This window comes from Lipotes vexillifer, unplaced genomic scaffold (assembly GCF_000442215.2).
Source record: "Lipotes vexillifer unplaced genomic scaffold, Lipotes_vexillifer_v1.1 scaffold903, whole genome shotgun sequence".
NCBI lineage: Eukaryota > Metazoa > Chordata > Mammalia > Artiodactyla > Lipotidae > Lipotes > Lipotes vexillifer.
The window spans coordinates 1,904,940-1,912,614 of NW_006791919.1; the positions used below are offsets into that span (position 1 = coordinate 1,904,940).

Here is a 7,675-nt window from a genome sequence, read left to right on the forward strand (position 1 = left end):
GACAAATGTAAAAGAGAAACTAAAGGAGAACTAAAAACCCAAACTTAGGTTTTATTCTTCTGAGATAAGGCAAAGATTTTAGAAAATATTAATTTTCAACTTTTATCCTTTCTCATCTTTACCCAGAAAGAAAGGAAACCCACTAGTTCCTAAGAGAAATCCCTTATGTTCTGGTAAGAAAGTAGTTATGATTATAATATCCCCATAAGGACTGATAGGACCCAGTGTACATTTCCAAAGTCAAGACACCAGATGAAAGATAAATAAGTGAACTATTTAGACTCCCAGGAGGCTTTCTAAAGGCCCACACTTACTGCTGGGAAAGGAGTTTTCTCCCTAAGCTTTTTGCTTTAAGAGAATGTTTCAGTTTCCTACAAAGCCTGTTGGGATAATTTAAACAACCACCACTTCATACATTAACTTGATCTGATTTAAAAGAAAATTTTTATGAGATTTTCTGTTTTTACAAACTCTGTATCTATTCATGCTTCAACATGCAGGTCAAATAAATCAAAAGAAAACTGCATCTCTCCAATCTAAAGTAAACATAAAAGGATCCTAACACAATGCTATATAATATAGGAAGCTGCGAGTAGAGTAAATCTACTCAGCTGCAAACTCCAGTTACCTGGCCTGTTCAAGAGATGCTGGAACAATCATGCTGAGTGTGACCTTTTTATAAATTCCACAATTAAGAGAAACCAGTTACCCATTTTTTAACTTCATTCAAAAACTAAACCAAGGGCCTATATACAGCAAACCTCCACTTGCAGCAGCTTAAATGTTCCTCAGCCTGGTCAGTTCCAGAGAAAGAGGAATTAAACAATGGACTCATTTAAGGCCATTTGTTGTTGTTTGTTATTCAATGATCTATTTTAAATGGTAATGATTTGTTCCTGAACCTTTTAAAAATAAACTCACTTTGGCTCCTTATGGGGTAGGATCAGTCATCTGCCAGATTTAAACTATGCTAAGTGAAATAAGGAGCTGGTTTGGCTCAGAAAACTTGACTGGTCAACTCCAGCTTTGTCCTCGAACCACAACACAGCACTTAATATGAACATGGGAAACAAAACTTCTCTTTCTCCAGGCTGGGACGTGAGGATTTAGAGTAAGGCAGAGTCTTTAATGGTTACAAGGGAAAAGAAGAACTATTCCTTCAAACCTGCCTCAATCTGTTCCAAGAAGCTTCAGCCTGCCTTCTGTCCTGACTCCTCGATCAAAACTCTCGAGGACTCCTGAGTGATCACCAGCTTTTCTCTTTAACCTCTCTGCAGCTTGACATGACTCCTTGAACCACTCTTCACCTGACTTTTTGCTATATTATGTTGCCTTCCCTTACTCTATTGTAAGTGCAGGAATTTTCCAAAGTTTTATATTAGATCCCGTTTCTACTGTCTTTCCATATTCTCCCATGATGATCTCGTCCACTCCCAGGCTTCGATATCACCTATAACAGACTGACCTCCAAACTGCTATCTGTAGCTTGGACCAGTGGTTCGTGGAGTTCCTGCAAAGTGTTCTCAAATCCAAACATACACCAAGCACTGTCTCACACATATACATCTACTTTGCAAATAAAAGTAAATAAATACTTTGTGATTTAATAAACTCATTTAAAAGTGTAACTGAATTCACAGTTGTTGCCATTATATCAACAAACACTAAGCAAAATTAATGAGTACTTGTTTTTTTTTTTTAGTTTAAAAAGTGATCTTCATACCTGAAAAGTTTGAGAACCCAAACTTTTTCTGATAATTCAGCATTTCAACTACCATGTGGAGATTGTCAAACATCTCAAATTTGGTAAGTCCAAAAGCAAGTATGTTATCTCATTTTCCTCCCTTCTTCCAGATTCCCAAATCTGCTCTTCCCAAAACTCTCATTTCTTTTAGTTGCACCACTACTCTTCCAGTTCCCTGGATTAATAAAAGTAGAGATTCCTTTTTTTTCTAATTTTTATTGAGGTATAGTTGATGTACAATATTATATAAGTTTCAGGTGTACAACATAATGATTCACAATTTTTAAAGGTCATATTCCATTTATAGTTATTATAAAATATTGGCTATATTTCCTGTGCTGTACAATATATCCTTGTAGCTCATTTATTTTATACATAGTAGTTTGTACTTCTTAATCCCCTTCCCCCCCCACACTGGTAATTACTTGTTTGTTCTATATCTGTGAGTCTGTTTCATTTTGTCATATTCAGTAGTTTTAAGATTCCACATATAAGTGATATTATACAGTATTTGTCTTTCTCTGACTTATTTCACTTAGCAAAATACCCACCAATTCTATCCATGTTGTTGCAAATAGCAGAATTTCATTCTTTTTTATGGCTGAGTAATATTCCATTGCATGTATACACCATATTTTCTTTATCCGTTCATGTTTCTGTTTTCCTCTTCCTTCCTCCAATCTACATGTCCTTAGGCCACATCACCACCCTTTTTCTTTCTCTGCCTCAAAAGTACCTAATTCTAATTTTCCCCTTGCTTCTTGCCCCAACTTTGAAAACAGCTACCTCACCTTCAATACTTCCCATACTGCAATGCCAACTTTATCTTCCTAAAGTACAGGTGTGGCTCTTTACTCACCTATGCAAATCTCCCCACTTCATGGAGGAAAAAATCCAAACTACTCATATAGGCATCCCAGACCTGTCCAGCCTCCTCTGTGGTCCTTAACCTGCCCCTATGCTCGTGCCAAACACTGGACTTTCCTCAAATGGTTCTTCACAGAGAAACTGTTAAGAATCAGGATACAGACGAGTAAGCACACACTTAACCACTCTGATAAATGCTATGCCAAATGTTGTCTTCAATACATAAGGAGCCATGGAACAGAGAAGCAGACTGCCATGGTCCTGTAGAACTGGTTACCTTAGGCTACAAGCTCCTTGATGGTAGGGGCTAGTTCTCATTCATCTTTTATCCCCCTCTACTCCCAGCAAAGCGTTCAAGGTAGAACAACATCTCTATAAAGGCTTCTGTTGAATGAAACCCAACGTTTGAGTCAGAATCTGATCAGCAGCCTCCTTTTATATTCCAAAAGGAATAACCTCTGTGTAAATTAGGGTCCAATCTAACAAAAGCACAACCTGCTACTTTACCTACAATCTTTTTCATTCTCTCATCCTCAATACTTCCCCTTTTTTATAGCCTGTGTGGTGGATTCCCATAAGATGGCCGGATGCTCTCCCTTTACAGGAACACACGTGGTTGCGGCAACAACAGACATCATGTTAGCCCAGCCCCCAAAGCAGCCTTTTAAGTCAATTTCAGGCACGAGAGATCCCAGGTCTCTTTCCTCTTGGTTTCGACGAATTAAAATGTTATCCCCTAATAAACATCAATCCTATAAATGATCATTAGACTCAAATGCATTCATGAACACTACACTTGAATCCTCCTCTTCGTGGTGCAGGAAATATATATGTATACACACACTTTTATGAAGTCCATGGCATTCCAAAGAAGAGAGACTCTGCCAGGAGTGGGGAGAAACCAAGGGCAAAATCCTAGTAAAATCTGACTTATTTATGCAGAGGACTGTAAATTCCTGCCTCCCAACACAGCCTGAAATTTTTACTTTAAAATTATCTAAGTTAACAGCAACCTCTTAACAGACTTCTAAAAAAAATGTGAAAAAACTTGGGAAGCGTTAGCTCATGAGTCACTTACAGATTAAGGTGAATTAGTTCCACCAGACTGTTTTCCTCTAACACCTAGATGAGATTCAGTACATGCTAAGGGAATGAAAGCTAGAGATGGGAAATGGCAAGGAAGGAGATAGGAAATCTGAGGCGAGTGACCGCGTTTAAAGCCTTGGAAGTATCGCCAAGGTTGGGAGAATGTAGCCTGAAGGTATAGGAGCCTAGGGAAAGGGTACAATGGGTACACTACAGGTTGAGACTGGAAAGGTTTATGACAAGCCAAAATTTGGCTTAGGGAAGGATAAGCCTTAAGCCTAGGAAGTGAATTCTTCTCATTTTTGTCCCAGTCCTAGAACTCAACCTAAAATAATTAAATGTAGTTTAGTTACATGATGGGTTATTTAAGATAGCAGGTCGACCCAGGTCCTCACTCCTGTGTATGTGTTTCAAGTACCAAACAATTTAACTAGGCATATTTATTAATAAGCATGCAGGAATATATCTTAAGTCAAGATATTTTTGGATCTTATTACTGTAATAGCTATGAATTAAACAGATAGCTTCTAATGAATTAACAGTAATTTAGGAAACTTAAAATGTTCTCTCCTGATTTTTTCTGAATTCTGAATGAAGCTGGAAAAAATTTCTTATAAACCTTAAAATTTTAATTAAAGTTTTAGTGTATAACCCTAAATTTATGAAAATTAGAAAAAAATCAGATTTATTTTGCAATTAAACAATAACTATACATTAACTTAGCTGTGATACCAACAGGTAAACACTAGTATTTCATATAATATGGCTGGAAATTCTTCAATCAACTAACAGTCAAGTTATTCAACATACATTAAGTGCCATTTGAGCATGTAGTATGCACACAGTACATATAAACGTTATCATTTTTTCCCCAGAAATTTATCTTTAAAAATTATTAAATTAACATACTGTACAAGTTAAGGTGCAACTCTCTAAATACAATGTATTGAGAAATGGCAAAACTATTTGAAAGCTTAATGGTATGTTTTAGCTGTGAGAATTCTGAGGAGGATTGCTACTTTTTCCCCCAAAATCAACTTCTCTAATTTCCCACTTGTTCTATTGTTAAGTTTAAGGGAGTATATTCTACTACTGCACTAGTTCTTGAAAATGTCAGATCAAAAAGGAAATTTGCATTTAATATAATAATTGTACTCTTCTTCATTCTACTAAAAAGAATGAACAAAGCAGTTAAAATAAAACTAAATCCAAAGCAAAGGGGCTAGGAACCTTGTATTATGCTTAAGTGGGCATTATTTATTCCTTATTATTTTTAATAAACTCCACACGAAATATGCATACACAAGATGATTATACAAGCAAGATCTTAACCTGTTCAAAACATATTAAAAAATGGTCATTTCCATGAAAGTAACATAAAATATATCATGCTTCTGTGGTATCCAGAATACAGCTTCACACTTAAAGGTAAATTGTACAAAGCTTTTATTTCCAATAATGCACATGAATAGCACCAACAAAAACAACCTGACTTACCATAATGGAATAGATGAATCCCAAGTCTTAGGACAGAGTCTAGATCAACAGACACAAAAACCTGACATACTTCTGTTTCCATGCAACCATCTTTTACTTTAAATTTTTAAAGTTCATGCAATAAATTCTTCAAAGGTCTCCCCCACTTTGTCATACATTATAATTTCTTCTTTCAAAGCAGCCACGGTACAAACACCCAAAATCTTTAATAATAAATCAATATGCTCTTAATATGTGACTAAAAGAAAATATCTAATACTTTAACTGATTCTCCAAATAGCAACAAGGAGAATGAAAATATATTAACTTTTCTACAGGGCAATGGATATTTACTAGTCATCAAAAAAGAAATTTTTTTAAATTAATTTAGCTGAGATTATTCAATTTTATTAATAATTCTGAAACAAGACAAGATGTATTCACCAGATATATCAAATTATTTATTAGCTATATAAGCTCACTAAATTTCCTTGTATCAGCTATAGTATTCCTAAGGATTTCTGTCATGTTCATTACATCCACAATTAGCAGGAAGAATGAAATAAAAATCTACACTGCCTCCATGTTTTTATTATTATTATTGATTTATTCACATATAATAGGAAATCACCAGAGGCAAGGAAAACGAAAATTTTCCAACACCAGGATGGCATATTAACTTTTGTGCAAGATGTTAAAAATAGTAAAATTAAAACAAGAAAGCTTCCAATGGTTCCTTAACATTTTCTTTCAAGACTTGATTTTCCAATAACTAATAGTCAAACAGGAATAAAGAAGGCTGACCTTGCCAGACATCTATAAACTCTCAAGAGAACACTTACATGCAAGGTGATACCTATAAGGACAACATTAATTTTTAAAACTTAACGAAAATATTAAATGTTTCAAATGCTCGAAAATGGAGGAAAAAAGGATATCCCCTGAATCTCAGCCACTTTTACTGGCACTTAGATTAGACTAGAGGCAGCTTTTTAGGTCTTCTGGAAAATATCAGTCCCCACCCAAAATAGAGAAAGTAAATCCTCTGCATCCTTTCTCCCAATATTCCTTCTTAAAACCCACACATAAATCAGGACGTGTCATAATCTGGTATGTTTTAGAGGGGAAATTTTTCAAAAAAGTGAAAATCTAAGAAGGTATTTCATTGCGTGCGCACTTCTCTAACAAAACAGCCTAGCATTTCCTACGTGACTAATCTTTTTAAAATTCAGTTCCTATGCAATCTAATATTATCTATTAAAACTGCCAAAATATTTTTAAACAAGATCCGAGTATCTCCCTCTCAGCTCTGATCTTTGCACTCCTTAAGTTTGCAGACACGTCACTGGCAAACCAATTGGTAGTGACAGGTTACTCCAAATCAACTCTTTCGGAAGGAAATTTTAAATTGACATCTACCCCCAAATTTTCCATGCCTCCCGGATCTCACGTAGTGAGGAATTAAGTATATGCAAGTCAAGGATTCCTCCTGATCACCTGCTGCAAAACTTGGTCTGCGGAACCTATAAATGCAAATATATTCCAATTCAATTATCCTTTCCCCCAAGATCTTACAACAATTAGGCTCACTCGAAGTGTCGTTTCATATCTTGCGCCTTGTGAACCCTGACAATGCAGCCCATAAGCATGTGATTGCACTTGCAACGTTTCTCCATGAATAAGGTCACAGACTACTGCATCCAAAGCTTGTATGTCCCACATGTGTTTGCAAATTCCACACTCGGCCTTAACGAGCACGAGTCTCTTCCATCGCACCTCAGTGCCAAGTTTCTGTAAGCCACTTCCAAACAAAACTCTCCTTCCGCTTTCAAAAAGAAAACTACATTCCAAGGAGAGGATACCCAGGACGAAAATTAAGGCTCTAAGTGCAACACTCTTACAAAGTAAACAAAGCAACAAAAAGATTCTGCCCCTGCGGAAGGTGGCTGCAAAACTCTAGGGCCGGCGCGCGCACCCACCGCGCACCACAGACCACGCAACCCACCACCGCTCCACGCTCCGCGCCCCGCGCGACGGCCCCAGCCGGGTCAGGAGAATGGACGCTGCGCCCCCGGCTTTCTGGGAGGAGAATGCACAGGTCGGCCCCGCTGCCTCGCTCGCCCTCTTCTCGCTGCCCCTGCGCACCGAATTTCTCCGGGAATCGCCCACACGAGCCCGATGCCGCCCTCTCCTTCCGGCGGCGGCCGCGCGGGGCCAGCTGCCCTGGACGCCCGCCTCCCCAGGTGCCGGCGCGGCCCGGAGACTCCGCCGCTCCAAGTTCGCCCGCGGTCGCACGAGCTTGAACGCATCCCGCAGTTGGCGGACAGCCAGTTGGTACGTACTAGGCCAGCGGCTGCAGCGGTCTTGGCGCGCTCTCCCCCAGGACGCCTTAGCAAGTCCGAAGTGACGGCCCCCGGCTCTCTCAGTCGGCTGCTGCGGCCGGGACGCCCCCGCTCCCATCGAGGGGGGAAGGAAAGGTGGTGGGCGCTCTCTCCCTGCTCC

General features: G+C 38.6%; 1 protein-coding gene across 1 annotated transcript in view; it reads right to left on the minus strand.

Moving 5' to 3' along the window:
• Positions 1-7,595, minus strand: part of NAB1 (NGFI-A binding protein 1) — a 43,575-nt gene extending 35,980 nt beyond the window's left edge. Inside the window, exon 1 of the mRNA XM_007464963.1 lies at positions 7,516-7,595. The gene's annotated coding sequence lies outside the window, so the exon portion shown is untranslated. The remainder of the gene's footprint in view (positions 1-7,515) is intronic.
• Between the last annotated feature and the right edge of the window lie 80 nt (positions 7,596-7,675).